This window comes from Balaenoptera acutorostrata, chromosome 19 (assembly GCF_949987535.1).
Source record: "Balaenoptera acutorostrata chromosome 19, mBalAcu1.1, whole genome shotgun sequence".
Classification (NCBI taxonomy): Eukaryota; Metazoa; Chordata; class Mammalia; order Artiodactyla; family Balaenopteridae; genus Balaenoptera; species Balaenoptera acutorostrata.
The window spans coordinates 34,231,797-34,250,351 of NC_080082.1; the positions used below are offsets into that span (position 1 = coordinate 34,231,797).

At 45.6% G+C, this 18,555-nt stretch overlaps 1 long non-coding RNA gene across 2 annotated transcripts in view; it reads right to left on the reverse strand.

The window, feature by feature from the left end:
* Positions 1–3,753: 3,753 nt before the first annotated feature.
* Positions 3,754–18,555, reverse strand: part of LOC102997723 (uncharacterized) — a 61,518-nt gene continuing 46,716 nt past the window's right edge. The window contains exons 4-6 of one of the 2 annotated variants that reach the window (XR_009006110.1): positions 16,346–16,463; positions 15,849–15,995; positions 3,754–4,185 (exon numbers count right to left, since the gene is read on the reverse strand). This is a non-coding gene — a long non-coding RNA (uncharacterized LOC102997723). The remainder of the gene's footprint in view (positions 4,186–15,848; positions 15,996–16,345; positions 16,464–18,555) is intronic. The other variant, XR_449788.2, reaches the window with a different exon arrangement.

Sequence of the window (18,555 nt, forward strand, 5' to 3'; positions counted from 1 at the left end):
CCCTATAGGATCGATTGAGGCTTCTGCTGCAACTGCATTGCAGCCCAAGTTCTCCTGCACCCAAGCCTGCTTCCCGCAGCCCCTCACAGATATTGGTCTTGAGAGCACACCCTAATAAACCACCTGTGTACAAATGTCTGTCTCACATCTGTTTCCCTGGAAACCCACCTGTAACAGAGGTGGTCCAAGGATGGACAAACACCATAAATTGAGATTTTAGAGCTGGATCACTCTACTGTCCATCTAGCAGTGAAGACCCCATCGCTCAGGACAGGTGGAACACAGACAGCACCCGGCAAGTGCAAGTAGTCCAGTTGTTAAATTTTCATGGGGAGTGAATTGGGATGGGATTAAGGTAGAAGAGAATGTGCTGGTTGGTACAACATCTCAGGCGTTTGAGAGAGACTGTGGATGGCTATTGTTGAGTGCTATAAATGCACTGGAGCAAGACAATGAAAGGCTGAGGGTAATTAATTACCTCCTTAAGGTGGAATATAAGACTCTCATCTCCCGCAGCAAGAGGGCATAAAAAGTTCAGGATAAAGCCAAGGACTTGCCTATAAAAATAGCAGCGTTCCACTTTGCTTTACACCAGAAACTAACACAACATTGTAAATCAACTAGCCTTCGATTTTAAAAAAAAACGAAAATAGCAGCACTCCACAGAAAGTGAAATTCTCAACTCCAACAAATCTACTTATGCCAAAACTAGCACCCTGGTTGGGAAAGAGCAGGACCTTGGCATTTGGGATGGAGTCAATGTGCTCAAGAATCGTGAAATCTTAGATCCTCCTGAACCCTCTAGCCCTACAAAAGTGGCCCCTCCTTTCTTAAAAGCCACTGCTTTGGGGGCTTCCCCTGGTGGCACAGTGGTTAAGAATCCTCCTGCTAATGCAGGGGACGTGGGTTCAAGCCCTGGTCCTGGAAGATCCCACATGCTGCGGAGCAACTGGGCCCGTGCGTCACAACTACTGAGCCTGCGCTCTAGAGCCTGTGTGCCACAACTACTGAAGCCCACTAGCCACAACGACTGAGCCCGCGTGTTGCAACTACTGAAGGTCTCCTGCCTGGAGCCTGTGCTCCGCAACAAGAGAAGCCACCACAATGAGTAGCCCCCGCTCGCCGCAGCTAGGGAAAGCCCGCATGCAGCAGCAAAGACCCAACACAGCCAAAAATAAATTAAATAAATAAACTTTTTAAAAAAGCCACTGCTTCCCTTTGCTTAAAGATAGTGCAGAGGCTTCTACCTTGTAAGACAGGACTTATTCTTACCTCTCCTCCTGGCCACCACCAATAACTAGGGTCAAGTCACAACCTGGTCATGGTTCTGGGCCTGATAAGGAAGGGAAAGGACTACACCCCGAAGGAGCTGTGGGATCTCAACCTCCGGCCAGTTCTGGCAGGAGTCAGGAGAATGTAATGCAATTAGACCCTGAGGGTTCTGAACTAAGAGGGACAGACTATAAAGTTGGATAAAGGAGAGTGTATTGATTTAGGAGCCCTCTCCCATGATCAGACTTAACACCCCAGCAAGGACCCTGGGAGATGGTATTCACATGCTACTAGAGTCTATCTTGTAAACTTGGAGAAAGTGGTAGACCACACAAAGTGAAGAAAAAATTCCAGAGCAGTCATGGCAGATGGTAAAGGAAGGAATCAGAATGCTCACAGACTTTGGCATCCTAGAGTGGGTACGCTATGTAAGGCTGAAATACCTACCAGTGGCTATGTTCCATGGAACGCCTAGAGGACACTCCATTTATCAATGCGATAAGGGATGACGTGGTGAGATGGTACCAGCATCACTAAGAAGCTTACTCTCTAGGCAGACCTATATAGAAGCTAAATAGAAGGTTGTTAAAGAACTGACTCCCTCGTAACAATGGGGATGATAAGATTCTGAATTAACCATCAAAAACAGAATGAGTGCAATTATTGTTAATGAAAAGCAAAACTGAAGTGGCAATCCCAGGGCATGATCCAAAGAAAGATTATGGAAATCATTAATGGAATAAGACACCCCCAGAGGCAAGATAGACAGCAATTAACAGGGTAATGCTCAACCTATACAACCAAAAGAAATCGAGGATGGATTATCAGAAGGCCAAGGGTAGCAATACTAATAAAAGTCATAATTCCTTGGCCAATTTCTGGACCTGAGCCAGTTCTCAGACCCAGAAACCACTGACTAAAGGAGAAGCCAGGTTGCCGTGAGGAAGAGCCCTCAATGCCATGGCAAGTGTATATGGAAATAATTCCCCCAGTTTTTCTCCAAAAGTATCTACAGTCATTTATGTGGATAACCGTACACTAGAGAAAGAGGAATACTCTTACATTTCAGCAACTTCCAGATACAGGCTCTGAATTAACACTGATGCTCAAGAAACTGAAGTGGTACCATGCCCCCACCATTAGAGAAGGACATATAGGGGCCAGGAATAAATGACATCCTGGCCCATATTTGATTCACAGTGGGTTCACCGAATCCCTAGACCCATCCGATGGTCATTTCCCCAGCCCCAAATGTGGAATGGAAATAGACATTCATGGTGGTTGTTACAACCCCCCACATTGGCCTATGGGATAAGAGCTATCACAGTGGTGAAGGCCAAGTGAGAAGCCTCTGACACCACCCTCCCATTCTAGCCAAGGGATAGTAAATCAAAAACATATCGCAGCACAGGGAGAACAGCAGAGGTCAGCGCCACCCTTAAAACCTAAAGGATGTGGGGGTGTGGTCTCTAGCCTATTCCCATTTAATTCACTAGTCTGGCTCCTAAATAACAGATGATAGTGAACAATTGTAAACTCAAGCAAGTAGTAGCCTCAGTTGCAGCTGCCGACTGGTGTGCAATCCTTGCTAAACACAGCCCGCAGGACTGTACATGGTATACAGCCACAGATCTGGCAAATGCATTCTTTTCCCTTCCTTTCAGGAAAAGGATCAGAAATGTTTCCCATTCATGGAAGAAGAGCAACAGTATACATTGACCGTCTTCCCAGGGCTAAGTGAATTCTCCTGCTCTCTGTCATAATATAGTCCAAAGAGATCCAGACTGGCTGGACATCAGACAGAACATCACAGTGGTCTACTATACCAGTGACATCATGCTAATGGGATGAGCAAGCAGTAGTGGGTATTTTGGAGGACTTCATAAGATAAACGTATTTCAGAGAAAGAGCTACAACCCTATGTAAATTCAGGGTGTTACCACATTAGCGAAGTTTTTAAGAATCCAGTGATCTGGGACATTTTCTCCAAAGTTAAAAAAGTAAATGATTGCAACTTGTACCTCCCACCACAAAGGATAATGTCTGGCAGGCTGCTTCAGGTTCTGGAGGCAGCATGTTCCATACCTATTGGAGGCAGCTCCAATCCATATGCCACATGATATGTAAGGCTGCTAGCTTTGAGTTGGACCCAGAGAAGGAAAATGCTTTGCAGCAGGTCCAGGCTTTAGTGTAAACAGGCCTGCTACTTGGGTCATATGATCCAGTAGACATGATGGTATTAGAGGTATTTATGGTATTAGAGGCATATTTGGGAAAAGATACCATGTGGAGTTCATGGCAAGCCTCTTAGAAGAGCACGAATGTACAATTTACAACAGAAAGTTGTTTATAAAACAGCTCCTGGAGTGCTACCAAGCCCTGGTTAGAGATGGACCATCTGACCTTGGGACATCAAGTGACCATGCAGCCCCATCATGAGCTGAGTTCCATCAGACCCACTAAGTCAAAAGGTTGGCCAGGCCCGAGAGCAATTTATTATATGATAGAAGTGGAACATCTAGGATCAGGAACAAGCAAGGTCTGAAAGCACAGGAAGTTGCATGACTGGGTAGCCCACGCTTTCATGTGATCCACCACTGTTGCACTGGTTCTTCTCCTTCAGCTGCCACCAACGCCTTCATGGTTGGAGAAGACTCTTGACCAGATGATGGAAGAGCGAAAAGCCCAAGCTTGTTCACAGATGGGTCATTTCAGGACGTGGTATAAACCAAAAAATGGACTGTTGCTCCTCTACAGCCTTGAAAGACAGAGATGAGGGAAAATCTTCCCAATGGCAGAGCTTTGGGTGGTGTGCCTGGTCATTCCATTGGTGCAGGAAGAGAAGTAGCCTGAGATTAGCCTTTATATGGATGCATGGGCAGTCGTGAGTGGCTTGGCTATTTGGTCAGAGGCCTGGAAGGAGAAAGAACAGAAGATCAATGTCAAGGAGGTCTACGGAAGAGGGATGTGATAGATGTATGAGAGTGAGTATGAAGTGTAAAACTGTTTGTAGCTCATGTTAACTCCATTAGAGAGCATCTACCATAGAAGAGGACTAAACAACCAAGGAGACAGAACAACTTGATCAGTCAAGGTCAGCCAGTCACTGTTTTCGGCCACCCGATGCTGGTAAAACGGGGTCATAAATGGAGTAGCCATAGTGGCAGGGATGGAGGCTATTTGGGGGCCAAAAATCATGAGCTTCCACTCTCCGATGTGGATCTAGCTACTGCCACTGCAGAATGTCTAGTCTGCCAGCAACAGAGACCAATGTTGGGACCTCAATATGACACTATTGCTTGAAAAGATGAACCAGTCATTTGGTGATGAGTTGCCTTCACTGGACCTCTCTACCCTGAAGGAGTCAACAAATCTTCTTGGCTGAAATCAATACACATTCTGAATATGGATTTGCCTTTCCTGCCTGCCGGGTAGTCCAGGATTTGTGGATTGGTTTGATCTACCAACATGGGATCTTATATAACATTGCCTCAGATCAAAAAACCCACTTTGCAGCAAAGGAGGTGCAGCAATGGGCAAATGACCACAGGATCCCTATCACATTCTGCACTACTCAGAAGCTGCTGGCCTGAGACGTGTAGCCGAGTTGTCAGCTTGGAGATGACATCCTGGAAGGATGGCGTATCATCCTTCAGGATGAATATAAACTCTAAAGCAATGATCACTATGCATGGAATTCCCAACAGATTAAGTTGATGAGTCCAGGAACCACAGATGAAGGTAGGAATGGCCTCATTACCATCATTTCCCATAACCCCACTGGGGAATTTGACATTCCCATTTCCTCAACTTTAGATTTTGTGGATCTGGAAGTTCTGATTCCCAGCAAGGGTATGCTCCCACCAGGGGACACAGTGAGAATCCCATTAAACTTAAAGTTATGGCTGTCACATGGTTCCTTCAGTTTCCTCATGCCAGGAGGCCAACAGATAAGAAGATGTGTTACTACACTGGCAAGGGAATTTCACTGATAGCAGAAGGCTGTAGGGCTGCCATTACATAATGAGAGCAGAGAACCCAGGTAATCTGCTGAGTGTCTCTTAGTAATTCCCTGCCCAACGCTGACAGCTGATGGGCAAATACAGTAACTATGGCCTGAGAAGAAATGATGACCAAGGGTTCGGCCCCTCAGGGATGAGAATCAGGGTCACTCCAGCAGGAAAGCCACCTAGACCAGCACTGGTGCTAACAGAGGATGAAATGAACATAGAATGGATATAAAATGAACATGAATGGATAGTAGAAATGGGAGATGATGAGATCCTGATTTGGCCTCAAGACCAGCTGTGGTGACAGGGGCTACAGTTTGCCCAACTAACTTTTTTTGGTAGTTTTCCCTGGAAAAAGAGACCAACCAGAATCCTGGAGGAACTGCCCCCAGATGTGGTGAATATGAAACAAATGGATCCAAGCAGCACGACGGGTGGACTGTAGTGGATGCTGTTGTCAGCTGCCCAGATCCCCCTAAGGACAGAGACATTCACTCCCTTGGCTGCCACGAGTGTTGGCTGCAGATGGTCTGCAGATGAGTCCTCTCTTGGGTTTGACTTTTGGCAAATGGAGCTGCCTCACCCTTTCCTGAAAGCAGCCTTCATCCAATGCCTGGGCAATGAGCAGTACAAAGGCCTGGAACCTTGCTTAGATAGGTCGCCCCATCTCCAGCACTCCCAGTAGACATCATTTGAGGTATCTGCCCAAGCACATCACAGTTTAACCTCTCTCTGGTCAACTCTGATGCCCTCCCTCCTTCACAGGTAGTGCTCCAGGGAACACTTCTCAATAAACCCGCTGCTCAGAAATCTGTCTCCAAGTCTGCTTCCTGGGAAAGCAAACCAAGTGGATTAAATGGGGAAAATGTCACAGAGCACACTGCTGCTAGGCTGTGTCCTTTTGAGGTTGGGAAACAGCCAGGGTTTGGTTATTGGAAATGATGATTCTGCAGACTTCTGACTCACCTCATCAGGTGACTGGTTAAGGAGAGTTTTTTGAGTGGTGAACTCAAAGACTGCAGTTGAGTCAGGAGGCAAAGGCAAAAATCAGCATAATTATATTGAAAAGCCTCGGGCAGTGGGAAGAGAATACTGCCTCCCAGCCTCAACTGCTCATATGTTATTGGAGACAAGTTTTTTGAAACAGTGCTCCAACTATTTCCCATAGTTGAGAGGTAACTCAGGAAATATTCTAAATTGCTGGTATAGTATCTATAATATATAAATATATATAATATATAATATATATATCACTCTATATATTATATAGAGTGATATATATATATCACTCATATATATATTATATAAATATATATAATATATAATATATAAATCACTCTGTGATTTATTCATAAATGGAATTTCATACAGATCCTAAAAGGAATGAACCAGAACTAGATAGATCAACAAAAATCTTAAAATTTTTCAAAAGTATAAACTTATGTGAAAAAGCAAGATACTAAAAGATATGAACATGTAAAAAATTTTAGACACAAGGGACAACATTATATACTATTTATTGCTGGACAAAACTGTAATAAAGATACAAAAACATGGGTTGGCTCACGAAATTCATCAGAGTGGCTGTTTCTGGGGAAGGGAGGAAGAGAATGAATACAAAAGGGTTTCTGAAAGGACTTTCATGGGTTTTTTTGTTTGTGTGTTTACTTGTTTTGGTTTTCTGTGGGTTTTTTGGCTGCATTGGGTCTTCATTGCTGCGTGCGGGCTTTCTCTAGTTGCAGTGAGCAGGGGCTACTCTTCTTTACCGTGCGCGGGCTTCTCATTGAGGTGGCTTCTCTTGTTGTGGAGCACGGGCTCTAGGTGCGCAGGCTTCAGTAGCTGCAGCACGTGGGCTCAGCAGTTGTGGCACTCGGGCCCTAGAGCGTGCAGGCTTCAGTAGTTGCAGCACATGGGCTCAGTAGTCGTGGCTCGCGGGATCAAGAGTGCAGTCTCAGTAGTTGTGGTGCACGGGCTTAGTTGCTCTACAGCATGTGGGATCTTCCTGGACCAGGGCTCGAACCTGTGTCCCCTGCATTGGCAGGCAGATTCTTAACCACTGCGCCACCAGGGAAGTCCAGGACTTTCATGTTTTAAGTGATATATTGTACCTTTTATTTTTTAAAAACAATTTGAAGCAGAGATGACAAAATTTCGTCATATGTTAATTCTGGGTTGTGGGCATATTGATAATTGTTATATATATTCACTATAACTTTCTGTATTAAATTTTTCTGAGCTTAAAAAAATTGCAATATAGTACAATCAACCTTCTGAAAGATGCGTGAAGGTGTGCAGTGTTCTCATAATAGAACTAGTGATCCTTGTCTCTGGGGCATCAAGAGAGAAGGAACCCATCAGGTAGAAACCTAGGAACAGCGTTCCAGCACCAGGGAGCACTGAAGCCAAGCAAAATGCTCCAAGACCAAAACAGCAGGGCCATTTGGTGTGCCCAGAAGAGAAGGCATGAGGGAAACAGTGGCAAATGAGGCTGGGCAGCCAGAAAGGAGCAGATTGGGCAGAGCCTTAAACACACACATAGGAGCTCTAGATCCAAGTCAACCTTGGTTCTTCCAGGAGCTTCTGCCTTTATCCGGGGACCTCACACAGACACACTGGAGACTCCATGGAGAAGAATAAGCACTAAAATGTACAAACTGTGACCACATCTGGCCCAGGTTGTGCATTTTCCTGGATCTAAGGTCCTATAATAAAGACACAAAATAACACACTCTATCAACATAATGAACCACTTTGGGCCATGACCCTGTAGTCAGGCCAAGCTGGGTTCACAGCCGGGCCCCTCCCTCAACCACCCAACTGGCCTTGAACAAGACAGTGACCTCTCTGAGCCTCTGTTTCCTCATCTGTAAACTATGGATGGCGATAGGCCTTCCTGTGGGGTGGCTGGGAAGACGCAGTGAGGTGGCCCATGCAGCGTGCTCAGGACAGTGCCTGGCACAGAGCAAGCCCTCCAGGGATGTCAACTTCCACATCACCAGGAAGGACCTCCCAGAGCCCCCTGCCAGATGCCCATCCCGAGGAAAAGTCACTCTGCCTTGGGAATTAGTGAGGAAAGGAGCCCTTTCTAGACAGTCCCCAAATTCCTCACTCCTCAAACAGGAGGGGATAAAAGAGTTCCTTAATTGGTACCACAAAGACTTTTCCATGGAGAAAGAAAGAGAACTTCTAAATTAAAGGCAGATTTCTCGGCAGGAGGGGCAGCTGGCCTGGAGTCGGAGCCCAGCTGCTGAGCCATTTTCCAGGAGGGAGGCCAGGGTGGAGAGAGTGCTGTCTGGGGAGCATATGCACCCCACCCAAACTCGTCTAAGGGTCCCCATGTTTGTTATCTGATGGGCACCATATTGGATGGGTGGCGCTGCCAGTGTGGCATGGTTGTACCTCCAGCTGCAGCTTGGCCTGGCTGGTTCATTGGGATGGGGCCCCAGGGAACAAGACAGTGCCTCGGAGAGTCCAATCCAGTAGGTGGGCAGAGCTCTGCCTCCGGAAGCTATAACCCCAGCCAGGCCTACCAAGGCGCTGGGTGGAGGAGGGGTCTTGGCACATCAAAGTGGGCTCCCCTGGGAGCAAGTGCCAATCGTAGACCCACTGAGAGGTCTCCTGATGCATGTCTGGGCCTCTTAAATTGCCTCTAGCCTAAGAAAGGACTGGGGGACCCAAAGACAGGTGTAGATTTCAGGACGATCAGGAGCCCAGCGTTAGGGCTAGATAAGCATTCAATCATTCACTTACCATGCATTCAGGCAGTCACTTGTCAAGAAGCATTTGGGAGGCATATGACATGCCCCAGGGCCCGGAGACTCAGCAGTGAAATGGGCTGGCCTCCTGGAGGTCTCAGTGAAATAATGCATAATGCCTGACTTGCTTGCAAGCTGTGGTAGGACTGTGTCTCCCCACCCCTTCCCATCTCAGGCCACCTCCGCCCCTGGGCCTGGTGAGGGTCTACGCCAGATGGTCTCAGCTAGTGGGAGGACAGGCCTCCAGGGGCCAAAGTCAGGCAGATTTCAGACCAAATCCTCACCTCGCAGAGTGGAAATGCTGGGCCCCAAGTCCCCCCTTGGTCCCTAATGAAATCACTGATTCAGGCAAGGATTATCAACTGATGTGTTAAAACCATTAGGTGAACAGTGGATGCATAAATGGACATCCGAATTATGCAAAGAAAGACCCCACAGATTTCTTTCTGGCTCAGGAGGAAGAAACAGAACTAGAAGGGTTAAGCTGTGCCTGCCCTGATCCAAGAGTTAGTCTTGCAGCAACAGTGGGACCATCAGAAATCATGTATCAAGTGATACAGGTGGAAGCTCTCAGCATCTCCCATGATATGTTCCAGCCAAAAGATGTTTACCTGGGTCCATCAAACTTAGATTTCACTTCCAATTCACAGGATTAAAGCGGATAAAGGAACAAGCTAAATGGTGACAAAGGGAAGCCACCACACTAATCCAGACAGCAGACTCTTCTGCCGGATGATAGAGCCACAGTCTTCAACCAGCCACAATAAAGGGCACTGAGCTAGATGGAAAGCAATGGAAAGGACATGTGCCCAGAGGCACTGAAAGGTCCTAGACAAGATTCTGCTTTGGACAAACCAGCTAAAAGACATTGCTAAGACAACCGCTCCCCTCACTAAATATGGGTCAGGTATAAGATGATATTTAGAAATAATTATTTATTTTGTTAAGTGGGATTGTGTTATTTTAGCTCAATAGGAAATGCTCTGATTTTTTAAAGATGCACACTTGAATAACAAAATAACTCCAGAATGTTCATAGTTGCTTGTGGTAGACAGAATTCCAAGATGGCCCCCAAGATTCCCATCTCCTGGAATACATGCCCTGAGTGTGAATATGATGGGATATTACTCCTGTGATTAGGTTATGTTATGTGACAAAGGTGAAGAGATTTTTCAGCTGACCCTAAGCAGCTGACTTTAATCAAAGTAGAGGTTATCCTGGATGGGCCTGACCTAATCAGGTGAGCTCTTTAAAAGAGGGTCTAGAGGTCAGAGATGGAAGAAGTCAGAGAGATTTGAAGCAGCAGCAGATGTACCCCTGTTGGCGTCGAAGAAGCACACTGCCATGTTGTGGAGAGAGTCAGGTAGCAGGGAACAGAAGGTGACCTCTGAGAGCTGAGAACTTCAGTCCAACAACCACAAAGGAACTGAATTCCACCAACAATTCTATAAACTTAGTAGAGGATCCCGGGGTTAGGATGAGACCCCAGCCCTGGCAGACACCTTAATTCTAGCCAGGTGAGAGCCTGAGCAGAGGACATAGAAACTGTGAGATAATACATCTGTGCTGTTTTAAGCCATTAAGTTTATGGCAATTTGTGATAGAGCTATTGAAAACTAATATACTTCTTTATTCATAATCGCCAAAAGCCAGAAATATCCATCAACCAGAGACTAGATAAACAAACTGTGATACATTCACACAATGAAATAATACTCAGCAATAAAAAGAAATGAACAACTGATACAGGTAACAATTTGGATGAATCTCAAAAACATTATGTGGAGCAAAAGTAGCAAGACACAAAAAGATTGTGAGTCTATGTTTATATTCCATGATGTCATTTACATGATGTTTAACAGCAGGCAGAAAATTAATCTATGGCAATAGAAATCAGAACTACGGTTGCGCATGTGTGGGAGGGAGAAGATTCACTGAAGAGGAACATAACGAACTTTCCGGGGTGATGAAAATGTTTTATATCTTCATTAGGATATAGGTTTTATATCCTAATGAATGCTACTCATTTGTGACAACTCATCAAACTGTATACTTCAGATCATATATTTTACTGTATGTAAATTATTCCTCAACTTCAAAATAATAATTCTATCTTAGGTGTTTAGAGCTTGGCAGATGGTCCTTCCTGAATCTGGGGGCAAGAAAGCAGCGGGTGGAGGGGATAATTCTTCATTACGCTCACTCTCACATGTTTGCACACACACACACAGATGGCGGCATTCCAGGCCGAGTAAGGTTCCCCTTTGGCCTTTGCCTCGTTTAATGTGGAGAAGGCAGCTGCCTCCCAGCTCCCAGGTCACTGCTCTGTGTGTCCGCCTGTCAAGATAAGAAGGCAAAGGCAGATGCTGCTAATTACCTGGCCTTTCAAGTGGTCCCGCGGCCTCACATCTGGCTCCATCTCCAACATCCAGCTTGAGCCAATAAAAGCCACATAAAATCACGAAGGGCTAATTTGGTGGTCAGGGCTCTGACAGGCTGCACATGAGGAGGTGTAGGGGCAGGACAAGGACTTGGCTGGGAGTGTGGGGCAGGAGAGAAGCCTCACCGAGCAGGCCAGCGGGGCAGAGAAAACACCATCCTCTCCCCATGGCAAACTGCTTCTGCTCTGGCCAAGCCTGGAGCAGGTCTTGGGCGAATATTTGCAGCTTCGATTTGTTTTACTGAGCACCCAGGGAGGGAGGCACTGCCTTGCATGCCAGCCAGCGGCCAGAGCCAGAGCCACCTTGCAAAGTTCACGCCGGACTGCAGGTGTGGAGACGCCAAACGTACGCCCCAGAGTTCCAGTGGTCCTGTTTCCCAAGGAAACCATGCTGTGCCCCCAGTAGGTCTGTGGGAGAAGAACCTGTCCCAAATACTGCCTGGGGGAGACCTACCCCAGGGACCCTCTGGGACTGGGCAGAATGGACAATCATCTAACATTTGAGGGACTTTTGAAAAGCCCTCACCCTACTGCCCTGTCACTTTGTCTGAAGTCCCACCATCGAAGGGAGGCATTTCTTTGAGTTACAGAAACTTTCGGGTCCTCCTTATTAAAATGCAAGTCCTGGGGAGATGTCGCTCCTTTAGTCTCATATCTTGGGGAGTGACATTCTTAAGTCTTGGAGGAGAAAGGCAGTAGGCGGAGGAGAAGGATCAGTGCAGTCGCTCAGAGATGGGCCTCAGTTTCCCCATCTGAGACCTTGGAACCAGACGACCTCTCAGAGTAAAGAGAAAAGGTGAGCCTGCCCTTCCCACTCCTTATCTCTGCCTCCTCCATCAAAGATTGCAAACGGGCAGCCCTGCGAGCCAGATTCAGCCAGCAGACCTGTTTGGTTTGGCCTGCAGAGTGTTTGTAGAGAACTGGGGCCAACATTTAAAAATGGACAGATTTCACATTTTTAAAATGCCAGTGCTTCTTTGGGGAAACGGGAAGCTCTGAGGGCACTAAGCCCATATTCCCACAAGGCAACAATTGTTCTACGCTAAGGCCAGCTGCCGCACTGAGGTAGGACCTGTCGTCTCCGGTTCGCCTCAGTCCTCACCACTCCTCAGTGTCTGCCCCCAGTTCACTTGGCCCATTTCCTTGATTTGCCTGACCCTTGCAGGCATCCGAGTCGGCAAGCCCATTCTGGATAGGCCTGGCTGGCAGCGCCTCACAGCACAGTGGACGAGTGACCCCTGGCCCCGTGCTCTCCACGGGCCCATAAACACAGTTCGGCTCCCTCTTTGGAAAGCTGGAAGAGAACTGGGGAGAGTGTGATGCTGAGAGCCCTTTGAAGGCAATGCCGTGGGATTATTCTGCTGAACATAAAAAGCCAAAGGCAGCAGGGCCACTGATGTGTTTTTGCAAATTCCAGCAAATTAAAAAAATGTGTGTGCAGAATTCTGTTGGGGGCCAGGGCCTGGCTTTCATGAAAGAATAAATTGTTGGCCAAGACAAAGCAGCAGATTAACTTTTACAGAATATTTTTCTCTCCAGGATGCAGCTCCCACAAGCAGGCTCTTCGTGTCTGTGACGAGAGATGCCGCTTCAACCTTTATCTGCAGCCAGTCGAGCCGCCAAGGCCAGAGGCAAGCCTGTAGTATGACTTTAAATGGCTTGGCAGCAAATGTCAAAAGTGTTTGATCTGCTTTTAGAAAATCACCTTTCAAGGCACTGGAAGATACTTGACACTTTGCAAAGAGATTAGAAACTTTTCAGCTGACTTGGAAAAAGGGACCAGGAAGGTTTGATTCCAGTGGAAGCAGGAGGGGGTCCCAGTGGCGCCTAGGGTCAGTAAGCCTGAAGCCGGTGGTTTCACTTTAAAGGGAAGAGTCAGCTCCCAGCATGGCCGCAGCTGCCAGCACCTGCCCTTGCCCTCTGGGATGGTCCCCGAGAGCTTGCCTTTCTACACTCTCAGGGAGAGGAGATGGCTGCAGGCAGGGTGGATGTGCAAAGTAACAACTGGTAAGCTGTGGACATCAGCATTCAGCCGACTGCCAATAGGTTGCCCCACTGTCCCAGCCCACCAGCTGGTCTGGAGGCCACAATAGACATGCAGCACTTGGGCCGGCTGATCAGAACAAGGATATTGGATCAGTCAACACAGGTGACTTGAGGCATGCTGAGAGGCAGCATGCAACTGTCACCACTGCCCGCTCTTCCTTCCCCAGGCTCTCATGACTGTCCTTCCCTTTCACACCCACTGTCCCTCCACGGCCCTGAATCTACATTGACAACCTCTTGCATTACTACAACTGCTTTGCAACTGATCTCCGTCCTCTGCCCTCCTTCACCCTGTGCAAGGCCACTAGCTGGATCTTCCTAAAGCATTCTGCTGCTCTTAACTCACCTACTAGACCAAAATCCTGGCAATCAAACTTCCACAGTCTTCCCCTAATAATAGTGACTATTGTGGCTTGCTATATTTCAGTTACATGTCAGGTGTTTTGCATGGTTTAACTAATTAAATACAACCTCTTTCTTACTGGCCTCATTTTAGAGCTGAGAAAATTGAGACTTAAAGATTAACTGGTTTACCTGAGGTCATAGAGCTAGTAAGTGGGACTCAAACTTGGGTCTCCCAGACCTGAAACCATGCACAGTACCATCAGGCCATACTCATGCTCCCTATTCTCATAAAAAACATTGTCAGAAAAGCCCCATCTTCTAAAATCATGGTGAAAATCAGAGAAATCTCTAATAGGCTGCACCCACACACCACCAGTTATCCATCTCCACAGTGAGTGGATCTGCATTATTACAGGAAATGATGCTATGAAAATGTGGCCTAGGGGCTTCCCTGGTGGCGCAGTGGTTGAGAATCTGCCTGCCAATGCAGGGAACACGGGTTCGAGCCCTGGTCTGGGAGGATCCCACATGCCGCGGAGCGACAAAGCCCGTGAGCCACAATTGCTGAGCCTGCGCGTCTGGAGCCTGTGCTCCGCAACAAGAGAGGCCGCGATAGTGAGGGGCCCGCGCACCGCGATGAAGAGTGGCCCCCACTTGCCGCAACTGGAGAAAGCCCTCACACAGAAACGAAGACCCAACACAGCCATAAATAAATAAATAAATAAATAAATAAATAAATAAATAAATAAATAAATAAGAAAATGTGGCCTAATAGTAGGAACTATGGGATAAGAAAGAGTTATTCTGTAAAAAAGGATCCTTCTGACATCACATGAGGATCCCCCCATGTCAAGTCAGCCCCTTTCAGAAAGCTATCATGCTGTCAGAAGACAGTAGGAAAGAATCTAAGATGGGCAACCTCCTGTGCCTCAGTTTCCTTCTGTATAAAGGAATTATAGCACTGCCTGTTTTACTAGTCAGGATAGGCTAGGTGGTGCTGCACTGATGAACAAGCCCAAAATTTCAGTGGTTTGCCACAACCAAGGTTTATTTCTTGTACACATTATATGTGTGTTGTCAGCAAAGAACTGTGCTCTACTGCAGTACTCATCCCTCAGGGACCCAGGGCAACAAAGATTCCCTAATCTACAACCTGCAACCAGCATCTCAAGACAAGTCTTCAGAGTTCTCTGCAGGAGGTGTAGAGAAGGCTAGGAGTAAAGCACCATCAGTTAAATGTTTCAGCTTGGTAATGACACATGTCACTTCTGCCTACATTTCATTGGGCAGAACTTGCCACAGGATCCTGCCTAATTTCACAAAGTTTTGGAATCATAATCCTGTCTACCAAGAAGCAGATAAGAAGTGGATTTGAATGAACATTAGCCATGTCCACCACACCTGCCTCTCTGGTTGCTGTCAGCATCAAATGAGCTTCCCAGGAAAGGTGATTGGGGAACCAGCTTAAGCCATGATTCTGATCCCAGATAGATACAAGTTCAAGTCCTGGTTGCAGGAAGCTGCATATGATCTTGATAAAATTACTAAACCCCTCAGTTTCCAGTTCTTCATCTGTGAAATGGGGATATTAATCCCTACCTCACAGAGTATTATGAAAATGAAATAAGATAATGCATGAAGTGCTCTGAGCACAGCACTTAGTAAGTTCTCAATCAATGGCTGGTGGTATAGATGAAACGAAGTTGGCCATGAGTTGATAATTTTTGATACTAGTTGATAAATTCATAGGAATCCATTAAAATACCCTCCCCACTTTTGTGTATACTTAAGTTTTTCAATAATAAATTTTTTTTAAAAAACCTGGGAAAGGTTGAGTAATGTTACAGAAATGGAGGAGTAAAGAACTCTAAAGAAGCAATCATTAAACTGGCAAAAAAAAAAAAAATTATGGCAACTAGGTGAGTGCTTAATAAACAGTCTGCTAAATTTTAATAAGAAAATGTATAGCATTTTGCTTACCTGCCTATCATCTCCCATTCTCTAGCTCAGTGGCAGCCATGGGGATGGCAGTCTGCATTCCTGGTGTGGCTTGCTGGAGCTGGAGGGCAATACAGAACTTGCTCTCAAAAAGTTGTAATGGTGTGTTTTGACTTGTCTGGAAGTTCCCTGAGGGATTAGAACAGAAGCTGACCTTTGTTTGTCTCCCTCAGACTGGAGTGGCTTTCTATGTGGCATCTGTAGAAGGCATTACACTGCCTATAGCCACCTGGGTGGGACAGACAAGCAAGCAGTAGACAGATGCATAAGTCTGGGAAGGAAGAGGCTAAGGAGAAACATTCTTGGGGCAATACGGATTTCAAAGGACTATCACATATACCAGGGAATCTGGAGTGCAACGTGCATGCCCATGGCTGGATACTCAGAAAAGATCTGATAGGATTCTAGGCTTCCACCATTGGCTGATCTTTGGGATCTGCACAAACAGGATGTGAAAGCTAAGGCAGAACTGTGTATACCTGGCATAGCATTGAAGGAGTTACCCAGCTTAGAGCCAATCTGCAAACACCAGAAGAGTATATTTCTTCTTTTTTGCTCCAGGCATTTATGGAAATCTTCCAGGTCACTGGTTAACCTCTGAGATAAAGGAACAGAGACTTCAGTGACCACACATAACAAGGAATACAGTATTTGCAAAAGTAGTTTGGAAAAGTCATTAAACGAACTATGGCTGCAGCCCACAAAAGTCAACAATAGCAATCCCTGGGGAGAATCCGATTTCAAGAGTTACCATATTATAATATTCAAAATGTCCACTTTTAACAACAACAACAACAACAAAATACAAGTCATACAAAGAGACAGGAAAGTATGGCCCATGCACAGGGGAAAAGAAAAGATATTGCCAGAAACTGTCCCTGAGGAAGCCCAGATATTAGACTTACTAGAGAAAGACTTTAAGTCAACTATTTTAAATATGCTCAATGAGCTAAAGGAAACCATGGACCAAGAACTAAAGAAAACCAGAAGAATGATATATGAACAAATAGAGAACATCGATAAAGAGATAGAAAATATTAAAAAGAAACCAAATAGAAATTCTGGAGCTGAAAAGTACAATAGCTGAAGTGAAAACTTCACTAGAGAGATTCAACAGCAGATTGGATCAGACAGATGAAGGAATAAGCAAACTTGAAGATAAGACAACCAAAATTATCCAGGCTACTATGGAATAAATTGTGTCCCCCCCAAATTTCTTATGTTGAAACCCTAACCCTTAATGACACTGTATTTGGAGATAGGGCCTTAGGAGGTAATTGAGATTAAATATGGTCATAAGGGTGGAACTCTAATCTGATAGAATTTGTGTCCTTATAAGGAGAGGGAGATCTTTCTCTCCACATGCACACAAAGAAGAGATTATGTGAGCACACAGTGAAAAGGTGGCCACCTACAAGCCAAAGAAAAGGCCTCAGAATGAAATATTCCTTGCTGGTACCTTGATCTTGGACTTCTCAGCCTCCAGAACTGTGAGAAAGAAATGTTTGTTGTTTAAGCCACCTACTGTATGGTATTCTGTTATGGCAGTGAACAGATTAATACACAGTTTGAGAAATAGAAAGAAGAATTAACAGAACCTGAAGGTATACAATCAAGCATACCAAAATGCACATCATAAAAGTCTCAGATGAAGAAAGAGGATGGAAAGAATATTTGAAAAAATATTTGAAAAAATAATGGCCAAAAATTTCTCAAATCTGATGAAAGACACGAATATACACATCCAAGAAGCTCAGTGAATTCCAATGAACAGTCAAAAAGATCCACAACAAGACATATTATAATCAAACTGTTGAAACCCAAAGACAAAGAATTTTGAAAGCAGCAAGGGAGAAGCAACTTGTGACAAGCACAAGTGACCTTCAACAAGATGAACACTTGATTTCTCATCAGAAACTATGGAGGCCAGGAGACAGTGAAATGATACATTTAAAGTGTTGGAAGAAAATTGCCAACCAAGAATTTTATATCCAGCAAAATTTTCCTTCAAAAATGGAGAAACCACTGTGATACCATGCAAAGTGGCAGAGGAGGAAGCACTAGGGCTCAGTCCTTAAGCCAAACAACCAGTAAACTGAGGGAAAAAACTGTCAAAGTTAACTACCTCAGACCTCGGAGTCCTGAAGGGACACTTATAAAAGCCAGGGCTTGCCTGATGAAGGGAGAGGCTATTGCTCTTTGGTAAGAGGCCAGCATGTATAAAATACCTACCATCCTCCATCACAAAGCCCTGCCATACTGTGGGAATACTGGCTCACATTCCTGGAGCATCTGACTGGTGCCAGGATGAGCAGTGTGGGCCTTATTCTCCAGAAGTTGGGGGTAGGGCATTTTGGTCAGTCTGGTAGATTCCTGAGGGACCAGCACAGATATTTGCTTTTGCTTTGGCCCTCTTAGTTTCAGTGCCTATGGGGAAGACCTATTGTAGGTTTAGAGATATAATCTTTCTTTTTTCCATTTTTGCAGTCAGATGTTAAGGAAATCTTTGTCAGCTCATTGGCTGACATAGATAATGGAACAGAAACTTCTGTGACCATGCACAACAAGGAACACATTTTGCCAAACTAGTTTGGAAATATCACAAATAAAACAAAAGTGATGGCTCCAGTAAACTAGTAAAAATCAGCAATCCCTGAGGAGTGGGAAAATTAGATTTCCAGGTGTACCA